The sequence below is a fragment of the Ambystoma mexicanum genome, chromosome 6q (genome assembly GCF_040938575.1).
Source record: "Ambystoma mexicanum isolate Mex_15411 chromosome 6q, UKY_AmexF1_1, whole genome shotgun sequence".
Classification (NCBI taxonomy): domain Eukaryota; kingdom Metazoa; phylum Chordata; class Amphibia; order Caudata; family Ambystomatidae; genus Ambystoma; species Ambystoma mexicanum.
Window position 1 is genome coordinate 1,066,040,680 of NC_090937.1, and position 25,042 is coordinate 1,066,065,721.

The following is a 25,042-nucleotide window of genomic DNA, read 5'->3' on the forward strand; positions in this document are numbered from 1 at the left end:
TACTGTTTCTACAGATAAGAAACGAGAATTATTTGCATGGGCTAAGCACTGTATGGAGAAAGGTGATCAAGTTAACGTTTTTTCCACATTATCAAATATGGACAATTTTCCTGAGAAAAATGTTTTTATCGAAGGTTTGGGGACTCATTTATGTGTGATGTGGGGTAGATTACAAAATTCGGATCCACCACAAGGGGTGAGGGAACTAAATGCTTTAGCACTTTCGAGGGACACAGAGGAGAAAGTACATGGTCATGTTGAAAGATTGTTTGAGTATAGGAGGAACTTTGAAAAATCACGAGATGAGAATGATGAAGACGACAGTATGTATGTGCAGAAACGGTTCCTTCCGTGTCGTAGATCGGCACCTGAGGAAGTACGAATTTGTACCAAAGATGCGATTTGATGGATCTCGGATTCATCGATACCGCCAGATGAAGTATATGACACGTATAGTCAGTATACAGTAGAAATGCAAAGGAAGGTGATTCAGGTAATGGTACAGTACCTGCAGGAAGAATGTGTAAGGAAGAAGGTTAGTTGTCCTATAGAGTTATCGGGAATTTGTAAAAGGGCTTTTTCGCCCGACACTTCTTCGACTGCCTTAGCGCTCGATCTGGCTCTGTTGCTTAGTAAGCGGTCGGAATTACCTATATCTCAGTTGCCTATGAGAGAGGTTCCTCCGACATTTGTCCCAAAGGTTGAGATTCCTGGTAACGCTGGGACTGGTGCACCCGCTGTGGATATCCCTGCACATTATGTATCGCAATTTGTTCACGTCCCGTTTTCACGACAGGAAGTGAACACTATTAGACAATCAATTCCCGACATCAGGAAAAACCCGACAGGGTTTTACAAAGAGATAGAGTCCATTTTTCAGTCCTCTGTGTTCACCTTAAGTGATATTGACTTGCTATTCACTGTACTCCTACCCGTAGATTTATGGAAGCAGGTTCGGACAATAGACGATGTGCCAGGGTTGGGAGATACGTGGGCTAACATGACTAGGTTTGATGGGGAAAGACCAGCTGGTGAGAAACCACCTCAGGTAATACTTACTTTGCCTGATAGAATTGTCGCAAAATTAAAAACTATAATTCCAGAGAAAAGAATTATTTGGGACAAGCTTACGGCCTGTGTTCAAGGAGAAACTGAAGGCGCCACCAAATTCTTTAATAGATTCGAACAGGTATTCTCTGACTTCAGTGGACAGGACTTGGGTACAGAGTCTGGGAAAAGGTTGTTTGTGGACAAATTTGTACGTGGATTGTTGCCCGACATCCAGTCACAGATTATGTCCACTGAAAGCGCTTGGCAGGCGAAATCTCAATCTGAAGTTTTGCACATGGCTCAGTATTATGAGAACCGTGTTAATAATGAAAAGGAGAAAATAGAGAAGAGGAAAGGAGATCTGAAGACTAAGGTATTGTTACAACAAATTCCTAGAAATCCCAGAGGAGGTACGACACAGACCAGAGGTCAGTATGTCCCAAAAGGAAACGCTCCTTTGGGTTCTGTGAATATTAATCAATGTGCCTATTGCCGCCAGGAAGGTCATTGGCGAGCACAGTGCCCTGTCCTTCGACAAAGGTCAAACAATGCATTTGGGAGTATGGGTAGACGACCTAGAGGTCGCCCTGGAGCAGGGGGCCCTGATAGAGGTCAGTTTTCACAAGATCCTCAGCAACCTTTTTCACGGGAAAATCAGACTTCGAGTGTGGACGCAAGAAACATATTCGATCACCCTTCTGCTGCCTACCTTTCTGAAGAGCTTCCTTCCGATGACATTTTATTTTGTTAGGACTGCCCGAAGCAGGGTTTGGAACCTTCACCTATTCCCGTTAATCAGAAAGGTCCCTACGTTGAATTGTTAGTGGGGAATAGGAAACATCAGTTTTTGATAGATACTGGAGCACAGAAGTGCTCCATTGATCATTCCCGGGTTCCAAACATTCCACTGTCAGGGCAAACAAATGTTTCTGTAGGGTTTTCTGGTATACCAATTGTTTGTCCGGTTTCTTCACCGGTGTCTGTTTCTTTGGGTCCCTTTACGGACCATTGTCCCTCCCTTCTGACTTCGAACTGTGGAGAGAATTTGCTGGGGTTAAATCTGTTGAAGAAATTGAATGCAGTAATTCATTGTTCCTCTGATGGAGTACGACTGACGGTTTCACCACAGCAACTTCCCAATTCTCAGTTTCTGATTCGGCCATTGCCTCCTGAGTTTAGCGTTGTTCCGGAATGTTTATGGGCAGTTGACGACAATGATGTCGGGGTACTACAGATTGAGCCCGTCAAAATAGTTTTGAAACGTGGAGTTAAATTACCACGCATTCCGCAACATAAAATATCAGTTGAGGGCGAGCGTGCTTTGAAGTACATTGTCTCCGATTTTGTGCATCGAGGGGTGATTGAAGAGATTGCAGGTAGTTTATGTAACAGCCCAATTTTGCCTGTATACAAGAAAGGCGACAATGCAATCCATACCGTTTTATAATTGATCTTCGTGCTATTAACAAAGTTGTCGCCCCACAATTTCCAATTGTGCCTGATGTAACAACGATACTAACAATGATCCCTGCTACAGCTATGCACTTTAGTGTTGTGGATTTAAAGAATGCTTTCTTTAGCATTCCTATACACAAGGAGAGTAGATATTTGTTCGCATTTACCTTGGGAGGACGTTCATTTACATTTACTCGGGCCCCTCAAGGGTATACTGAAAGTCCAAGTATTTATAGTAGAGCTTTGAAAGAGCAGCTTGACACCCTTGTATTGCCATCTACTTGTACACTGCTTCAGTATGTCGATGATTTGCTTTTGGCTGCAGATTCTGAAAGTGCTTGTAAAGAAGGCACTGTACTGTTGCTTGTTCATCTAGCTAAAAATGGTCATAAAGCGTCGCTCAAAAAATGTCAATATTGTTGTCAGGAGGTCGCCTATTTAGGCTACCTCCTGTCAAAGGAGGGGAGAAGATTGACACCTGAAAGAATAAAACACATTTCTGGCATGTCTGTTCCAAATACACAGAAGGAAGTCAGAGCCTTAATAGGTAGGGCCTCTTACTGTAGGTTGTGGATTCCGAACTTTTCACTAGTGATAAAACCGATGTTGGCTTTGACGAAGAAGGGCATTTCTCTGCCACTGCCATGGAAATCGGAACACCAACGATCATTTGAGTTTCTTAAAACCGCATTATCCTCTGCACCGGTTCTGGGTACTCCAAATTATGACAAGGCCTTTGTGTTGTTTGTGCATGAATGTGATGGATGTGCTTTGGCTGTGTTAACACAGGAACACGGAGGGAAGAATAGGCAGTGCGGCTACTACTCCTCCGCCCTTGATCCTGTCGCATGCGCTTTGCCAAGATGTTTGCGAGCTGTCGCTGCTGCTGCCGCGTGCGTAAAACAGAGTGAGGGAATGGTCCTAGGCCATGATTTAATTTTGATGGTACCTCACTCTGTAGATGTCCTATTGAATAAAACCCAAATGCAACACCTCACCTCTGCACAGCTAACAAGGTATGAATTAATTCTGTTTGCCCCTCACATTCAAATTAAGAGGTGTTGTGTTCTTAATCCGGCTGAACTTCTACCTTTCCCGCAAAATACTGTTTGCGGTAACGAAGAATTACATGACTGCCTGTATACTACCGAACAGGAAACGAAGGGCAGGATAGATCTTATAGATACTCCTTTGGACAATGCAGAAGGGGAGCTGTTTTGTGATGGCTCCTGCTTCAAACTTCCAGATGGTACATCTACAGCTGCTTACGCAATTACTACGTTGAGTACGGTTATTGAAACTAAGAGAATTCCGCATAACTCCGCGCAGGCCTCAGAGATTATAGCGTTGACCCGAGCTTGTGAATTCTCAGAAGGGCGTATAGTAAACATATATACTGATAGCCAGTACGCCTTTGGGGTGGCTCACAACTTTGGGAGGCTCTGGTCGGAAAGAGGGTTCCTAACCTCACATGGGACCAAGATCCAGCATGGTTCCTTGATAGTGCAATTGCTCTCGGCACTCTCACTCCCTAGGCAGTTAGCGATCATGAAATGTGCAGCACATCGTAAGGTCATAGATGATGTGGGAAAAGGGAACACTTTGCTGAACAGATAGCCAGGCAAACGGCCACAGACCTTAGCGCAGACATGTATGCTCTAAGGGAAACAAAAGATGCCTATGTAATGGATGAGGGTATTGGGTCTGTGCGAGATATTCAAACTGATGCCACAATAGAAGAGTCTAAAAGGTGGGCCGAAGGAATGGGGAAACTGGATGATGATGGGTGTTGGGTGGATACATCTGAAGGAAAATGGTTGCTCCCTGATTCATATGTGCTGGCAATGGTTACGATGGCACACGGCCCTACGCATGTGTGTGCGCAGCAGATCACGAAAATGTTAGAACAAATCTGGGTGAATGATAAAATTTTGAAGACTGCACAGCGACATGTTCAGAATTGTATGATTTGCTTACAGCACAATGTGGGGAAGGGGACAGTAACTCCAAAGGGAAGCTTTGGGCCCCCTTCTATCCCCTTCGAGGTCATCCACTTTGATTTTATTGAAATGGAACGGTGTAACAATCTAAAATATGTTCTTGTGATTATTTGTGCTTTTAGTAAATGGGTCGAGGCTTTCCCCGTTAAAGATGCTACTGCCATGACCACTGCAAAGACTATGGTAAAAGAATTCTTTCCACGATTTGAGCTTCCAAGGGTAATTTGGTCGGACAATGGTCCCCATTTTGTTGCAGCAGTAATTTTGCAGATATGCACAGCGTTACACATTGAACAAAGATTTCACTCAGCTAGACATCCTCAAAGTGCTGGGTTGGTCGAGAGACATAACGGTATCTTAAAGAATAAGCTTGCAAAAACATGTGCTGACACCAAATTGAAATGGCCAGATGTCTTACCTATTGTATTATTAGCCATGCGTACCACACCTCAAACTAAGACTGGGCTTTCTCCATTTGAGGTAGTGATGGGGAGACCTGCTAACATTTGGGGTCTTCCTAAGCCTAAAGCCCTGAGGGAGGTAGAACATGTATTGCTTGTAGACTACTGCAACCAGTTGACTAAAAATCTGTATTTCATTTATCATCAGGTTCAATCAGCTTTACCTGTACGGTTTACGGGCCCAGGACACGATATTCAGCCTGGAAGTTGGGTCCTAGTGAAGGCCTACGAAAGGTCTTCCTGTCTCGCTCCTCGCTGGAGGGGACCCTACCAGGTGCTGTTGGTCACTCGGACAGCAGTGCGGGTGGCTGGGAAAAAACACTGGATCCACGCGACGCATGTCAAGAAACTTCCTCACCCGATGGCTCACGTTACAGAAGAAGCAGAACCCATCGCTGATGCCACAATCTCTGATCTTGGAGTAGCAAACAGCGCTGTGAGTGCGTCGGAGAATTTCTCTGAGCCTTTGGAGCTTGGGGAACAGTCCATTTCGTCTCCGCACTCTTTGAAAAAGTCACTTCCGGAAAACATTGTTTCAAGTTCTGCTACTTCTGTCGCCTCCGATACGTCGCTTCCCTCAGGAAGTGACGTTACCTTGTTTCCGGATCAAACAGTTTTGGGTACCACCAGGAACGACCTTCGACGAAGAAAATAGAACTACGGCACAGGTCTTTCCGTGCATTTGGAAAGAAGAAGTGATTGAAAGTTTTCTCTTGTAAAAGAAAGTTTCTTTCGAACAAAAGGAAAAAAAAGGGGATTCTGCTGGCTAGCGTTGGGAAGGACTAAGAAGTCGCGCGACCGTAGTGTCGCCAGCAACGAACATTGGGATCGTCGATTGAGAAACTACGATTCCTGCCACCTCCACCGCTGCTCCCCGCACTGGACTTGTAAATAAGGGGGTGACCAACTCGGACAAAGGACAATGTGCCTGGGCCCCGAAAACGTATTGCTGTATTGTGTTAATAATAATTGGAATTTGTATAGTTACTGCTGTGGGACTTTGGTACTTCGAAGAAATGTACCCTCTAAAACCTCTACTGCCAATTGAGATTGTACCTACTGCTTTGACTCCCTCTGTACACCTTCACACTCTGTCACCTAGAGACTCCCAGCATAGACGAAAGTATCACAATAACACTTTAATAATAGTAATGAATGCAACGCATGCCATTTTTAATAAGAGTAATTGTTGGATTTGCACTCATTTACCGCAACATGGGCACAAGGGGCTAGGATGGTATATTTACCCTTTACCTTTAACGACTGCTTGCTATGCCTCTCTTAGAGCACTATTCTTTGGCCGTTGGAATGATAGCATCTCAGGGAACTTTGATGGAACTAATTTAAATGATTTTGAGAAACGTGAATTGACTCCCCTGGGATGCTCGCTTTTTGCAAATAGAAGTAAACCTAATGTTGCTTCTATTAGGCCGTCTGATAAACTATCTCTTCCTTTTCAAACTCTAATTTCCTTTAAAAGGGCTCTGATAGGCAATAAGGACGCTGTGCCTCCTTCCTACTCTATTAATCATAGCCCTGATTTAGTCCCCTTTTGTGTACAAAGAAATGGCACTCAGCCAATGGGAGATTTTGAAGGTTGTGTGAACATTGTAAATTTGACTGGGGAGAACAGGCCCCTGTATGTAGGGGGGCCTGTTTATTTCGTTTGTGGTAGATCAGCATTTCCCTGGCTGCCCAAGGATTGGCAGGGAACATGTTATTTAGGAATCCTGTTACCTGGGGTATTTATAGCTAGTACATTGGAAGTTTCTAAGGCTCGCCCACGGTGGGACGAGGATGGAGATACCCCTGGGCAAGTATTGGGAGATATAGCGAAATCAGTTGTGCCATTTTGGGGACAGATAGCAAACTCTGAAAAAATGAGGGGACTAGCAAGAGTACTGGAGAGAACCATCAACCGGACCACGGATATACTCTACAATATGACACTAGAACAAAAGGCAATAAGATTGGTAGAACTTCAAAATCGGATGGCATTAGATGTCATTCTGGCAGAACGTGGTGGAGTATTCAAATTAGTGGAGTCCGCTTGCTGTGTTTTTGTACCAGATTTCTTGCCGACAATTTTCAAAGCAATACAGAACTTGCACATCCTTAGTTCTGAAGTACATGTTCCTGTGGGAGATTGGAATATTAGCACCTGGTTCTGGGATTCTCTACGATCTTGGGGTTGGAAGGTGCTTTCTGTTATCCTGGTCATTTTGGGAATCCTGCTATTCCTTTGTTGCTGATTTCAATGTCTACCTAGTATATGTGCAATGCTAGGGGGATGTTGTGCTCAAGCGGTGAGCGCAGTAGGGCACAAAATGTATGCCCCAGATACAGCATCTAAAGAGTTTGTGTTACAAGAGGTTTTGATGAACGACCTAATGGCTATAGACATTACAGATAATGATTCAGGATGTATGGACGACAATGCATGGAGTTATTTGCAGAAGTATTATAAATGATATTAGGACTTGGCATAGGCCAAAAGGAGGGTCTGTCGGAATTGAAACAATATTATGCCTCCTATTGCAGCAATTGTATGTGTATTGGCCTACGCAAAGTTGTCTAAACATCATATGCGAACAAACTCCACGGCAAGGTCTTGACCTTAGAGAAAGTAATGTAAGTCGCCATCTTGGATTAAGCCACCATTTTAGGTTCTCTTGTAATATGGAAGTCACCCTGAACATCAAAATGGAGGCCGGGTGACATTCTGAGTAAGATTCTGGCCGTTGTGACCTCCATACACATGAATAATTAATATGCCTGCAGGCCACTTGTCGGGGTCGCGAACTGAGACCTTGTCCTATTGCTGACCTATGTGTAAATGTACAACTATATCAGTGAAACTAATCAAAAATGCATATATTATAGGATTGACCTGGCTAGGAACCCATAGGCCCGATCCCTAGAATGGTTAACCTGTGAGGGGGTTGGCTAAGGGCTGGACAAATCATATTAAAGACCCAAGTATTCCAATGTACGGTCTCTCTTACTAATGCATCGAACCTTCGTTGAAGTTCGTTACGTTACTCTGAGAGCCAAATAGCTATCCGTTTGTCAATTGACTTTGGTAACTGTTGTAGCTTTTAAATAAAGCACTTGTATATTCTTTGTAACCTGTGTTGGTGTGTTTCTTTTGGGCTTCCCGGCCTCATATTATTTTTATGTTTTCACAGTTCTCCGTTTTTGTACTGTATTGATAATTCGGAGCATTTTGCATTAAATCTCGATTTGACGAGGGAATTTGCACTTTGGTTCTTGATTAGCAATGTGTGGCTATTAGAAAGAGTCCGTACTCTAAACTGTGAAGTAAATTAGATGTGGTAGGTATAGTATTCACAATGTGTGAGATTATTTGTTGTTTTTTGGAAATTGATTTTTTGATCTAAGGATGTATTGTGATGAGTTGAAAGGGTGTAGTGGTATGAGTTGTAGATTTATGTTTCGTGTTTGAAGTAAAGAAATAGAAAAGTAAATGGTTATGTTAATGTGTTATGTGTGTTGGCATTTAACATTTTGTTGTATGTTTTTTAATCATTAATTTAGATCTCCAACTGTTGGATTTCGATGTCCAGCTTCTGTATTGACGTGCAACCTGCATTCCAAAGGTTGCACGTGCACATATTTCTGAAGGTAAGAAATTGAATATTCTAATAGTTACCAATTGTAATGCTATGAAATTCAGTTTGCAACAAAACAAAGTTGATAAAGGACAATATCTTGCTGCGTGACTGTAAAATGAAGGCTGTAGAACTAGTCAAATGTTTTCTGGTGGAATGCCGCTTCATTTTAAGTATGCGGATATCTCAAAAGATGTCCATTTGGGAGTGTTGAGTGGCGGTACATGCAAGACGTTACAAAGAAAACTAATTTCTTACACACTCACAGATGATGTCTTCAATCCAACTGTGCTCAAGTAGACATTGGTTGCATGATTTCTGTACCACTTTATGCACCACACATCACAGGAAATTCCAAGGAGCATCCTAATTGAGACAGTGAAATTATTCATAAAATCAATCATCATCAGTATCAACACATTGTCTAATATTCTTAACTAACAAAGATTCTGTCTGTGAATCTTCATAATTAAGACAAAAGAATAGAATTATAGAAGCAGCCTAAAACAGCTGACAGGTGTTTCGACCATCGTCCTCAGGGCTCACAATAACTTTAGTTCAAAGCCAAAGGTATGTGAAAGCGTAATTTCCACTTACTCCAAGTTCAAAGGTTGAAACAAACTGCTCATTAGCATCTGGATTTTTATTAAGTCCATCAAATGAGACTCTGTTAAAGCATGCCCATTGATACATCCATAAAGGATGCACTGCTCCTCATGTTATGTTGATTTATGGCACACACCAATACCACCCGAGGGCAGTCTCCAGGCACCCACGTGGCTCTGCAAGAAAGAGGATGGGGTTGGATAGTAAGGGAAGAATGATAGGGTAGGTCCAGAACCAGGAGAAACTGGTGTCTGTGTGTATTGGCTTGCAAATGGTAGGTTGTGTGCACTGGCTTGTTGTATCAGTACGGTTAAGGCCCAATGCCTGAGATGTTTTCTGTGTGGCTGTTCATACTGTTGGGGTGTGTCTCTGTGTATTATGTGTAAATTGCTGGTATTTATGGTTGTGCGCACTGGCTTGTACCCGTACGAGTAAGGTCCAATGCTTGGGATGTTTATATGTGGCTGTTTGTTATATTGGGGTGAGTATGTGTGTTTGATTTGTAGATTGGCAGGTGTTTAAGGTTGTGCACACTGGCCTATTGTGTCTGTATGGGCATGGTCCAGTGTCTGGGTTTGTATTTTGTAAATGTGTATTGCTTGTTTTGATTGTGTGTTAGGGTACAATGGGTGTGTATAGAGTTTGGGAGGTGTGTTTGAGGATGTAGAAACAGGGTTGTAAGTTGAAATTGTATGTGTGTGCAAACACTAAGTTCTGCACAGGTGAGCACATTCAAAATTATTTACTGGGTATGTAGGGCCTATTTAAATCACTATGTGTAATGTACTGTGAGAGTAAATCGTGTGGTGTCATAATGTCAAAATATATTTTGAATTCCTCACAATTACCAACAAAGTCCTACACACCACATCCAGCAATTAATTTGAAAAGTCAGTTGCTGTTTGTACACTTGCCATTAATAATAAAATGAGAAACAGATTTATTTCCATCACAGAGGCACATCCTTGCCAGATGATAGCCATGACATGTAATATAATCATTAAAAATGATTAAATGACTGTTTACAGAGTCAAACACCAGTGCAGTTGAATACCCTGGATTTACTTCTGCCTCAGAAATCAAACACTCAATTCGATCAATCTATAGCAATACTTTCTGCTCACATGTAGGTGGTACCTTATTTCCACTTTGACCAGCCAAAACTAACAAACAGTGTGGAAACCTGAGGCCTGATTATTAAACTTGTATATCGTGTGCACAGTACAGTACACATGATGCCATTTGTTTGGTGGGCTTGAAAAATGTAAGAATATCAAGGCTTACTGCCACATAATAGAAATACGCCAGTCACAAGGTCAAAGTTACAATTGTACTTTAATGAACAAACAGCTGTCTGGTTCTCAATACCCCGCATTGTGTGCAAGCAGACACCGTGAGATGAGAGAGTCCAGAACATTTCACAAATGCACATATTTATACAAATTCTTCACGGCCTTGGACAAATCGTCCAACTCCTCTTCATGTAATACATTACCTAGGGTTCATGACCTAACTACAAAACTAATTCATGCTTAAACATCTTTGCATAGTTCACTGTTTTCCGTCAGATATTTCACATGTTTTCCAAATACAAAACACAAAGGTAAAATTTGTCATTTTACTCGATTATATTTGTCTACCATTTGTTCTTAAGCTTAAAGTCAATTTGTTTCAAGGAGAGAAAAACAAGGATTTCTGCAAAAGAGCACATTCAGCTATTTGTTATTTTACTTTGCTCTTTGAACAGAGAAGGCACTGTTGGGACAGAGGTTATCTAAATTACTGATTAGTACAGCTTGTTTAGTTCCAAGGTCCCTCAGTGTAGGATAAACAATCTACCTTAGCAGCTTCAACATTCTTATCTATGTTGACATCATGAAACAGTACAAAGTTCATTTTGTTCTGCTGAAGCCAAAACTACAAATTCTGAACATGGGACAGAAAGCAGTAGTCAATCAAAATGGCGGATAACTCAAAATGGCAGCGTAGTCAGCCTGTTTCAGGTTCATTCTATGCGATATTGCAGTGCAATGCGAATGTGCGTAGGCCAAGATTTATTATCAGGTGGTATTATGTAAGATATATTTTCACAGGCTGCATACTTTGATAGTTCAGAGGGAGCTTCATGGCCCCCTCTGTGGTACTCAACGTTTTTTTACCTTTTCTATGGCCCATTCTGTAGTATGCAGTTTTACCAGCCTTGCATTGGGAAGGAAAGAGGTTATTATTGTTCCCTTGAAGCTAGGAGCCAGCAGCAACAAATCCGTTTTTCTCCCTTTCGTCCTGCACATTCATTTTGGCTGAAGAAGGTCACAGCATTTAGACCACCATTTTGTCTGGCCTTTAGCCAGGGACAGCCACTATTTAAACAGGCAGCTCTCTGAACACAGCCCATGTGTTTGCAGGACTGATGATCAGCTTTTTTTCCAGCCTCTCCATTGAAAGCAGAGAGCTTCTCGGTCAAGTGGCACAGCGAGTAGAGCGCCCGCTTTGACACCCGTGCAGAGCCTGTTAACGCAGGTTCGAATCCCGGCGGGGCCAAACTCAGCCTTTCATCCTTCCGAGGTCGATAAATGAGCACCACACACCGTGGGTAATAATAAGCAGCGCTCAGATACCTGAGGGTTTGTAGCGCTATATAAAAGCCTAATTATTATTATTATTATTATTCTCATTGTTTCCTTGGATCCAGTAGCCAGCAGCAACCCCTACTCAATCCATGCTTGGTCTGAGCTGTATTAGATCCCAACATCTGGATAATCAATTCTGCTTGGCCATTGTCTAAGAGCTGTTATTTTGGAAACATGCAGCTCCCTGATTGGTCCTTCCAGCTTCTGGGCATCCAATAAATTTCTTTCCAAGGGTGTCCCGCTGTCTGGCACCAATAGCAAATGGCTACACAGGCACGTTAAGGCTAGATTTGGCCCTATTCAAGCCTGGTAAGGCCTCAGGTCCTCCCTTATCCACCTTCATCATGGCACAGATTACTGATAGTAAATTGCAATCTCCAAAAACTGCAATTTGGTTATTTCAACCTATTACAGGTGGATTTTCTTTCTTCTAATTGCATAACTCTGGCATTGTTCTAAAGCCTTATAATGCCTGTTGCACACAAATAATATATTCTGACCTGTGTTTCTTGTCCATTTCAAATTTGCAGCTAAAACTAAGACTCTATGGGCCTCATTACACGGACGGCAGTGGACCAAGGTGCTATAAGCACCTCGGTCCATGCCGGTAAAATACTGGCACCGCCTTGGTGGAAAGGGGAATTACCGCCCTATTCCAAGGTTGGTGGGGCGGTAATTCCCCCTTCCCCCATTGCCCTTCCCCATTCCCATTTTTGCCCCATAGGGCATAATGGGAATGGGGAAGGTGCTAATTACGGCACCGCAAATTGCGGTACTGTAATTAGCTCCCTGGTCCCTTTGCGGGTTGGTTTTTAACACCTGCAAAAAGCAGGCGTTAAATTCTCCAACCCACAAAGGGACCTCGTATTAAGGCGGTAAGGGTTAATGGTCACCGGTACCATTACCGGTGACAGTTAACCCTTACCGCCGTCCGTGTAATGAGGCCCTATATCTTCGTGCGCATTTCAGAGACATTTTTGTAATTTTCATGTAAATATAAATATTTCATCATTCCCTAGCTTCCGTTATTATTGCTGCTACATTTCACCTTCGTTTAAAAGAATGGTATCTTGTCCCACAGATGCTGTATCATTACTGGTATGTTTCATCTGCATCTGCCATGCATTTTAAGAATTGAATCTTTCCCCTAAGGCCCTATATAATTGCCTGTACTTTTATATTGTATCTGACCTGTGTTTAATAAAGGTGCATCTACTATTATTGCTGGTATATGTAATCCTCAACTGAATCACACATACAAAAATGAATCTGGTTTTACGGCCCTACATTATTGATAATATATTTAAACTGCATTTGACCTGAATTAAAAAAAAATAGAATCTTACCCTCAAGATTTTGTATTACAGTGAGTGTAGATAATCTACATCTTAGAGAGATTTAATGAGCTTTCACCTTCAAAGGCGCCACAGATATGTCCTTATTGTTCTTAAGAACAGGGGAGTTGGTAGGTCTGGAAAAGACACAGGGCTACGCTGATATCGGAACTGTTGGGACTGGGGGCTAGCTAGTCTTTTGGCTGTAGCTCCTGAGATTCTATCCGGGGCTACAACCAAAAGATCAGGGGCTATAGCCCCTTAGCACCCCCCTAGCTACGCCCCTGCTTAAGAACTTGAGGATTTCTCATATGAAAAAGAATCTTCAGTAGTATTTGTGAGGTGTTCAAAAGAAAGACTTTTTTTATGCTTTTTGTAGCCCTTAGTGGATGACACATGTTTCGGCAAACTGTCTTGCTTTCTCAAATCCGGGCTGGTTATTAACATAACACTCACAAAGAAAAGGAAAAACAGACAAAATAGTAAGTCATTTCATTAGTTGGTACATAGTTACCCTTCACAAAAACACCTACGTGATATTTCAGTGTTCAAATTCAAAGGTTGATGTTTTGAGGTGATGCCAAGTGTTTTAAAATTGTGCCTATGCAGAGGGTGGGAGGAGAGAGAGTTGGATCAGGAGGGTATAGTGAGTAGAACGCAATGTAACAAGCCATACTGGCACTGGAGAAACAATGTGATTGCTGGGGTAGTTGAGAGAGGTAAAGAATATATAAGCGAAAAGTAAAAATTGTCATGCAAAATGACAAAATATGTATTAACCATGACAAGGTTTCTTACCCGCATTTACTTGCGTGGATGAATGCATAATTCAGGTTTATTTATCTATGGGCTCCATCCCACCTATGTGTAAAAGAAAATCCACATGTTCAAGTGTAGCAGGTAAAATATATGCTAATATGTGAAATATATATATATTAGTTGGATTTTTGCAGGATAGCTGGTGACTGTACCTTTTTAACATTTAAAATTTAAGAGGTAAATAGGTAAGGAAAATAGTATATATCCTTATTTGTCCTTCCTAAATTTGTAACAATTGAAAATCTCTATCTATATCATTCCAGTACAGACATTCCTTTTTAGCAAGTCATTCTAAAGCTGTTTACACTCTTTCTCTATGATTAATCCTATTAGATTTTAAGACATCCATCTACACGCGCACGTTGTGCAGCATGTTAAAAAATGGGCTAGGACCGAAAAATATCAGACCCTCGTATCCGGGTGGGTTTCTGATTGTGCTTATCTCATTCCAATCTGTCTCCTGCTACAGGCGTCATACATGTTTGACTCTCATTGCCGTATCTAAAGGGACTGAATGGATGAATGTTTGTCCTTCCACAGTTTTTAATGCGGCGGCCATATTTTGGGCTCTGATGTCATAAGTATTAGTGTGAATGCACGGTTTCAGCCCAACTCCCATTACTATTACGAGTGGGAACATAAATTAGTTTCAAAATAAGCAGGGAAGGCCTTATCAGTTGCCCTAACATTATTATTCTGACATTATCATTAGAAGAATATGGATTTACAATTGAAAGAGCACAATGATCGAAGATATTACTCAGAAAACCTTGTGAGGTAATCAAGGATCATATTGATGTGTGTCTGTGTCAAATTCAAGTATTGAGTTAAAAAAATAAAATTAAAAAAACACACCCTGGAGCCAGCTGTAAGAAATGGAGAAAACTGTTCAGGCTCATTAATAGCAGTACATTGTGGTTAGTGTAGTTCTTAATTTCATAATCCATCTGTAACACGCTAGTTACTTTTTCTGTCTGATGCATATGAGTGCAACGTATTTTGAGCGGCAGTTAATCTGTTCTTTAATTGTTGTTGTTATCTGGCTGAATATCTGGAAAACGGGGAAGAAGAAGCTAGCAACCTATTCTCCCAAGAGGAAGAAGTGTACATGCATTCAACTCAACTATACCTAAACGGGAGGACCTGAGGTATAAATTTGTTAAATTGGAGAGGGCCTCCCGGAGAGAAATAGATAAATATTGGGAGATCCTTTCTCTAAAGAACTATATAAAAAAGATCAAATCCCAAGGGGATTACGTATTGATTTTCCCAGATTTCAATAAGGATGAAGACAACTTCTTATTATGAACCATTTGGCATACACATAGATTTCTTCAAATTTGTTCGGAAATTAAAATGAAAAATATTTTTTGCAACTCAAGTGGAGAAACGGAGAATTGTATCCAAAACAACAGATATTAGTGATGTAACAATTGAAGAATTGGGAGACATTCACCTGTTGAAATCAATCGGGGAATTGGCTGATTACCCCATAATTGAAACAATGAATGAACTACTGATATACCCGGTAGGCTTAACTGTCAAAGAACTTAAACCCAAATCAAAATTTCTACCCCAACTGGCATTGGACAACATGATTGATGCTTTTTACAAGGCAGTAACTCAAGATTTGTACAAAATACCCAAAAAAATGGACCCAAGAATGACCAAGTACACTAACAATCCAATTTATCAGAGAACTGCATTATATAACTTACAAAATAATCAGGAGCTTGTTATCAAAGAAGCAGACAAAGGGGGGAATATCTTTATAATGAATCCTTCAGACTATATTGAGATGGCCAATAACCATCTAGAAACCCCTAACTGTTATGAGAAACTATTATGTAACCCCACAGCAAGAATTACAAAAGAGCTCAAGGATTTAACTGATGGTTGGCACTGACAAGGTCTAATTACTGATGATGAAAGATTACACTTATCTGTATCAAAACCAACAATACCGACAATCTATTTCCTCCCAAAGGTCCATAAAACATTTTTAAGAATCCCTGAAGGTAGGCCCATTGTAAGTTGTATAGGATGGGCGACTGAGCCAATTGCTGAATATATTGACAACATACTCAGACCAAAAGTCTGTGAAGTAAAAGCATATCTTAAGGACACAACAGCAACTATCAAGATCCTAGAAGAAATAAAGTGGCAAAGGAACTACTTATTGGCAACATAGGATATTAAGGCCCTATATACATCAATAGGACACAATTTGGCACTATAAACAATGGATTACATTTTCAAAGGCGAATCGGCCTCACATTTCAATTATGTTTGCATGTTGAAGGAAATGCTGATGACCATGCCGGAGAACAACATCTTTGTATTTGATAATAGCTTCTTTAAACAAACATGTGGAGTCGCAATGGGCGTTAAGTATGCACCGGCCCTTGCCAATCTAGTAATGGGAATGTTTGAAGATCTATTCATTTACCCACTGACGGCATTTAGGAATCAAGTGATTAAATGGATCCGTTATATAGACGATGTATTATTAATTTGGAATGGAACCAAACATGAACTTGAACTCTTTCTTAAACAAGTCAATAATAACACATATGGTTTTGAATTTTCTGGATTATCAAGTAACTCAGAAATGAATTTCTTGGACCTTACAAATTCTACATCAGGGGACAAACTCATAACTATAACCTATGGGAAAGCAACAAAAGCAACTCAACCCTTTCACTACAAGCTGTCACTACAAACCAGTCATCAGAAACATTCCAAAAGGAGAATTTATACGTGCAAAAAGAAACTGTACAGAAATATCTTCATTTGAATCTGAATGTGAACTCTTATAAGATTGATTTCAGGCCAGGGGGTACCCCAGAAATACAATTGCTACAGCACGAACTAAAGCCAAACTAATGAATAGACAATCAACACTGACCCACAAGGCCAAACAATCAAAACAGGATGACATGGTTCATTTCATCACTACCTACTGTGCGAATACCAAATTGATCACGAAAACACTTAAAAAGAACTGGTATCTCCTCAAATTGGACCCGCATATAGAAAAAAACATCAAAGACCAACCTACTTTGATTTTCAGAAGAGCAAAAACTCTAAAAAAAAAACCTCAGTCCCTCTTTACTACCAGATAAAGGGTACATAGCATCAACAAATTGGCTACAAAAGCCACAACCAAGTTTTAGAAAATGTGGATTTTGCACAATGTGTAAGTATGCGGTACCGGAAACAACCATATTCAAGGATAAGAATGGGATAACAACAACAATTAAAGAACAGATTAACTGCCGCTCAAAATACGTTGTCTATGCAATCATATGTACCTGCCAACTAATATACGTTGGAAGCACAATACGAGAATTAAGGGTACATATAAGAGAACATATGTCAGCAATAAGTAGCCAGGACAGTAATCTACCTCTGTCGCAACATTGGCAAACCCACCATCAGATGGACAACAAAAATTACATCTCATTTATTGGGTTGCAAAAAATACAGATGAACAGAAGAGGTGGCAACCATGACCTATATTTAAGAAAGGCAGAGACGAGACTGATTTGGCTTTACAGAACTGTGGAATTTGGACTGAACTCCGATAATGAAATGGTCCATTTTCTGTAATGTGTTTTCAATATTGTCATTTTCTTTTGTAATCAAGCACGATATTGTGTATAAAAGTGAATGATTTCCTCTTCCCAGACGATCATTAGAGGTTGAATTGGTTCCTTATAGAATGATTTAATATGCAGATTGCATCAGACAGAAAAAGTAACTAGCGCGTTACAGATGGATTATGGAAGTATGAACTACACTAACCACAATGCACTGCTATTAATGAGCCTGAACAGTTTTCTCAATTTCTTACGGCTGGCTCTAGGGTTTTTTTTTTTACTGAATACTTGAATTCGACACAGACACACATCAGTGTGATCCTTGATTACCTCAGAAGGTTTTCTGAGTAATATCTTCGATCATTGTTCTCTTTCAATTGTAAATCCATATTCTTCTAATGATAATGTAAGAATGATAATGTTAGGGCAACTGATAAGGCTTTCCCCGCTTATTTTGAAACTGATTTACGTTCCCACTCGTAATAGTAATGTGAGTTGGGCTGAAATCGTGCATTCACACTAATACTTATGACATCAGAGTCCAAAATATGGCTGCCACATTAAAAACTGTGGAAGGACAAACACTCATCCATTCAGTCCCTTTAGATACGGCAATGAGAGTCAAACATGTATGACGCCTGTAGCAGGAGACAGATCGGAATGAGATAAGCACAATCAGAAACCCACCTGGATACCAGGGTCTGATATTTTTCGGTCCTAGCCCATTTTTTAACATGCTGCACAACGTGTGTGTGTAGATGGATGTGTTAAAATCTAATAGGATTAATCATAAAGAGAGAGTGTAAGAGTGTAAACAGCTTTAAAATGACTTGCTAAAAAGGAACGTCTGTACTGGAATGATATAGAGATTTTCAATGTTACAAATTTAGGAAGGACAAATAAGGATATATACTATTTTCCTTACCTATTTACCTCCTAAATTTTAAATGTTAAAAAGATACGGTCACCGGCTATCCTGCAAAAATCCAACTAATATATATACGTTTCACATATTAGCATGGATTTTACTTGCTACACTTGAACATGTGCATTTTCTTTTACACATAGGTGGGATTGAGCCCATAGATAAATAAACCTGAATTATGCATTTATCCACGCAAGTAAATGCGGGTAAGAAACCTTGTCATGGTTAATACATATTTTGTCATTTTGCATGACTATTTAACTTTTCGCTTATATATTCTTTACCTCTCTCAACTACCCCAGCAATCACATTTTTTCTCTCAAGTGCTGGTATGGCTTGTTACATTGTGTTCTACTCACTATACCGTCCTGATCCAACTCTCTCTACCCAGCCCCTGCATAGGCACAATTTTAAAACACTTGGCATCACCTCTAAACATCAACCTTTGAATTTGAACACTGAAATATCATGTAGGTGTTTTTGTGAACGGTAACTATGTACCAATTAATGAAATGACTTACTATTTTGTCTGTTTTCACTTTTGTTTGTGAATGTTATGTTAATAACCAGCCCAGATTTGCGAAAGGCAAGACAGTTTGCCGAAACACGTGTCATCCACTAAGGGCTACAAAAGGCATAAAATAAAGCCTTTCCTTTGAACACCTCACAAATACTACTGAAGATTCTTTTTCATATGAGAAATCCTCAAGTTCTTAAGAACAATAAGCACATATCTGTGGCGCATTTGAAGGTGAAAGTGCATTAAATCTCTCTGTAATTTCGACAACAGAGTAGAGGGTCTCAAAGTCTCCGTAGATGCTTACATCTATGCGACAAAAACTAATACGCAGTCTATATAACAAAGGATATTCAGATCTCTGTAACACACACCAAATCAGGTCGCGAGGTACAACCACAAAAGGTGTCAACCAAAAAGCCCCTCAACACTAGTTAATCTACATCTAATCTGCTTTTAAAAGCTTAATCTGACCTTTAAGGTCCTTTATTATCGCTGGCACTCCCCACCCCTCATATACCCTATCATACTATCTATGAGGCAACCATTTGGTGAAATAGATAATAAACACAACAATATTGTTAAGAACTGTATTTGCATAAACTTCCCACCTAAAGTTACCTCTAAGAATTAATGTAATAATTCAAAAAGAAGTGCCCCCATAATAACACAGACACCCCCTATGCTCGTGGATGGTGGAGCCACAATAACAAAGAATGGTGCACTAGCATTCATATTTTTACTTATCACCTACATCTCTGGCAGATGGCCCTAAACAGCTTTTTCAAGTAATTTGCTGAAACCCCTATATGCCGGAATTTGCTGGCATATAACCATCCTGTGACAGAAAAAATACAAAGTGACCATAAACACATACAACAATGGAACCATCATATTTCAAGATAAAACCCTGACCTTAGTGGCACTTGATGACATACTACCCAAATCTATTAGATTATTCACAGACAGTAGACATGTGCAACTGGCCCTTATCCTTCAAAGCATCTTACCCATAATCAACTCAGAAAATCAACCAAGGACAACAACCCAGCAACACCCACAGAACACTAGTCCAAGGAACAACATATATAATCTCAGAAAGGCATTAATACTCCTGACTCCCCAAAATTATATAGGAGCCTTGCCTACTATAAAAAAAAAAAACCTTTCCAGCAATTGGCATAAACCCCCATAAACCCACATTCGCACCCCACCCAAGAAATCTGATATCACTTCTTTAAAATGGGCAGTTAACATTAGATTGGCTGTCACAAATGTGCGCAATGTCTGCCAATCCATGAAGGAGTGCAACCAGGAGGTGGGAGCTAGCTCCATCTACAGGGCCAACGAGGAGGCCTCTCCTTTCATTCCCTCTGAGCCTTCCTGGGCTGATGCTTGCATCCTGTGCCCTGGCTGGGCCTCTGCTAACTTTTCTAAATGCTCTGAAGGGCAGATCCTACTCTGCAGGGTAAGCCCTGTTTTAGTGATGTGCATTTTGAGTGCCAATCGCGTTTCTTTTTAGAAAAAGAAATACATAATTGCCTAAATTTATTTATGGAATCCTCTGTGGGCGCTGGACCGCTGGAAATTGCTTTTTCTTCTATTCTACTGCACCCAGCTGTTGGTTAAAGGCACTGTGTCTGCTGATTGATTTCACTGATTTCTGGCCCCTCAAAGATTGCCTCCGTGTTTTCCTGGATCAAATTGTTTGCCTGAATCACACCCCATTGCTTGCCTAGCCATTGATTAACTAATCGGAGCTTCCGGGAGGTGGGAGCCGGCTCCATCTACAAGGCCAACCTCTAAAGCCCCTGTCATCTTCCTGTCCACTGACAGGCCGCTAAATGAGGCTCCTGTTTCTGCCACAGCCCAACCCTCCCTGAGGCTGCTACCCCTGGACTATTAAACTACCATGACTGTGTCACCACATTCTTAATGGGTTGGTTCCCTCCCTCTTATGTACTCATCTGAAGCTGTTTCCATACTCACCTTTACCATCTCACTCCCATCTTAATTTCCTTAACCACTGGGCCCTCATTTAACTGGAAAGTCAAATTTGGGTGTGTTTTGCATTTAACTGGAAAGTCAAACCTGGGTGTGTTTTGCATTTAACTGGAAAGTCAAACTTGGGTGTGTTTTGTATTTAACTGGAAAGTCAAACTTTGGTGTGTTTTGCATTTAACTGGAAAGACAAACCTGATGTGTTTTGCATTTAACTTTGGCCATTGATTGCAACCTGCTAGCCCAGTGACTGCTCTATACTGCTGCATTTGCTTACTCCGCCCTCTGCCTCCTCTCCTCCCACTCATGGCGCTTTCTGTTTCTCCCATCTATTCTGTTTCTCTATCAACTATCCTTCCCTTATAACTAAGTCTGGAAAGAAGACGTTTAAAAAGGATATCTTGGCCTCAAACCCTGGTCTGCCTATTGCTGATAGCTATACCAGTGCCTCTTCCAGACAGAACCTCACTGACATCCTCTTTGTTGTTCCTTCGCCGGATCTATGGACCGCCCATATGATCTCTGTGCTCTGTCCTGTCTCCTCCTCGCCCATTAACGGTGGTACTCGCTGGGAAGTCCTCATGGCTTCATTCACCTCATCCAGAGTCATCCTTAATGTCTACCTAAACGGCACTGTCATGGTCCAAGGTCCTCAGGCCAATCTCCTCCTCTTCGATAGGCGGTTCCCTTGCCTCATCAACTTCCTTTCATCTCCGGCTGTCCCCTCCTCTCATTCCTTAGCTACCTTCACCACTCTTCCCTCCTCCTCTGCTCCTCTTCAGGCTACCTTCACAACTCTGCAGGGCGTACCTCTGATTTGTACCCCTCCCGGGAAGTTCTTTAAGGCTGGCAACCTTCTTCATCTTGCCACTCTCAACTCTCACTCTGCTGTCAAACACTCATCTGACATCTGCCACCTCCTTGAAGAATTGGACCTTGATGTCCTCGGTCTTACGGAGACATGGTTCAAGGCCAGCTCTGTCACTAGCTTTGACACTCTCCTCCCTGATGGTTACAAGATACTCTCTGCACCCAGATCCACCCGGCCCGGAGGGGTTGTATCCCTGATCTTTCCCGAGTGGATTCCTGCCACTATCATTCCCACTCAGATTTACTCCTCTTTCGAATGCCTTGTCTGCAGGCTCTCGATCTCTCCTAGCCACTCTCTTACTGTTGCTACTCTCTACAGGCCCCTTGAGCAAATCACCTCTTTTCTTTCTGAGTGGGCTGACCTTTCCTCCTCCCTCCTGACCTCTACCACTCAACTCCTCCTCCTTGGTGACCTCAACATCCACCTCGATTCCCCCTGTCACTCATCTGTGCTCTTTCGCGACCTTTGCAATTCCCTCTCCCTTTCTATCCTCCCCTCTGGCCCGACGCACTCTGCAGGACACACACTTGATGTCCTCATCTCCTCTGGCCTCCCCCTCTCTATCCCTCTGATCACTACTCTCTCTTGGAGTGACCACTGCCTTCTCTCCTCTCATCTCTCACTCTCTTCCCCCCGAGCCAAGCTCACCCCAACACTGCCACCTACCTTCTTGGACATCTGACCTATGAAGCGTGCGTCATTTCTTCTCTCCTCCCTCTCCTCCTCTGGCTGACATACACCCGACACAACCCTGTCCCTTCTCTACTCTTCCATTTCTGATACTCTTGATGCTCTTGCCCCTGTCATGAGGATCCTCTTGAAGTCCAAAGCCAAGTGTAATTCCTGGTATGACTCCAACCTAACTACACTTAAACTTGAGTATAGGGTGGCTGAGAGGAAATGGAGGGCTTCTTGTTCATCCTCTGACAAACTGGCCTGTTGCCTGCTCCAAAGGCAATACCGACTATCTGTCCGCATCAAGAAGAGAGTCCACATTCAAGCCTGTGTCTCTGCGGCATCTAACAACTCAGCTGAACTCTTCAAAATCTGCAAGGAGCTGGCCAACCCTGCTGCAGTCTCTACCCCACCTCTTACCTCCCAAGCTCTCTGCAATGACCCTGCCTCTCACTTTATCTCAAAAACCCTCTCCTCCGCTCCCCCTCCTATTCCCCCTCAGTCTGCGCTTGCTTACCCCCCTCTAACCACCCTCCTCCCTCCTTCTCTTCCTTCCTCTCTGCTCCCCTGATGAGGTCGTTAGACAAGTCCGATCTATGAAAGCCTTGTCAAAACAGGTTCATCCCTGTTCCTCTAAAACCTTCAAGGACCACATTGACACCCTTACTGCGGCCCTTGCCAATTTTTGCAACCATTCCTTTGCTTCAGGATCCTTCCCCTCCCCTCTGAAACACTCCCTTTTGCATCCTCTTCTCAAGAAACCCACAGCTGATCCTCCCTGTCCTGCTAACTATCGCCCAATATGCATTACTCCCTTTCTGGGCAAACTCCTGGAAAAGCTGTGCATCTCTCAGCGTAACCTTCATTCTGATTCTGTTGGCTGTCTCCATGACCACCAGTCTGGTTTCAGAGCAACCAGAAGCACGGAAACTGCTCTCCTGAACATCCGTGAAGATCTGCTCTCCAACCTTGACTCTGACATTCCCTTTGTCCTCATCCTACTCGATCTCTCTAATGCCTTCGACACAGTCAACCATACCATCCTGCTCAACCGTCTCTGTGAGAACCTGGGTATCACTGATGAGGCTCTGGCCTGGCTGACTTCTTTCTTCTCTGATCGACCCTCCCAGGTCCAACTGGGTTCCTTCCTATCCTCTATCTTCCTCTTTACCTGTGGTGTTCCCCAGGGGTCTTATCTGTCGCCCTGGCTTTTCAACCAATACCTGGCAACTCTCGCCCACTGCATTGCCACTCTATGCTCAAATTTCCAGTGCTACGCTGACGACACTCAACTCATTTTCGGCTGCCCTGGGCCACCACCTCTCCCTCCCTCATTGCCGATTGCCTAACTGCCATTCAAGATTTGTGTGCCACCAATGATCTTTGTCTGAATGCCAGCAAGACAGAGATCCTCCTCATTGGCAACCCTTCTCCATCCTTTCCCATCTCTCTCTGGCCGGCCTCAATTGGCCCTCCTCCCATCCTCACCTGTGAGGCTAAGAACCTCGGGGTCATCTTTGACTCCACACTTTCCTTCTCTGCCCACATCTCTGAAGTCTCTAAAAAGTCTAACTTCCTACTGCACCTCCTCAGAGGTACTCTTCCTTTCCTCTCCTTCCCCCAGAAGCTCACTGTCTCCCAAGCTCTGGTTCTCTCTAGGTTGGACTATTGTAACAGCCTTTTTCTAAATCTGCCTGCCTCTAATCTTCGCCCTCTGCAACTAATCCAGAACAGGACTGCAAGACTTGTCCTTGGCCTCAAGCCCTGGGATCGTATCTCTCCAGCTCTGAAATCACTCCATTGGCTCCCAGTGGATGCAAGTATTAAACTTAAAACCCTCTGCATTGTCCACAAGGCTTTCTGGGGCCTGGGTCGAAAATACCTTCAGCTATCCCTCCGCAATTACCTCCCCTCTCAAGCTCTTCGCTCCTCTACCTCTAACTCCCTCAGGGTCAGTAATTTCTCAAAGAAACGAGCTGGGGGTAGATCTCTGTCTTTGGTCGGGGCCTCCCTCTGGATCAGCCACCCTGCCTCTCTAAAACTTGAGGAGAACCATCTCTGGTTCCGGAAGCACCTCAAGACCTTCCTCTTAGCATCTGTCTTTGCTCCCCCTCTTCCTTGCTGATTTGCTCTCTCTTGGTATTGTGCACCTGGCCACACTCTGTCCCCTTGGCCCCGGTACCTGCTCACCCTGCCACCCTTCTGCACTGCCTCCCAGCAACCCCTTGCACTGGGGACTTTATCTGTACCCATACAGTCCCCTACCTCCGCATGCACTTTTCCCCTTTGCCTTTCCCATGCAATTGCACGATCTCAATGTCACTGGGCATAGTAAGATCGTTGTTTTGTTCTCGCCTGTTTCTCTACCTTGCCTTGTCGCGCTCTGAAACACTTGTGTACGAGCGCGATTCAAATAAAATATCATATCATATAATTTCATATCAAAGGGGGCTTACTAGGAATC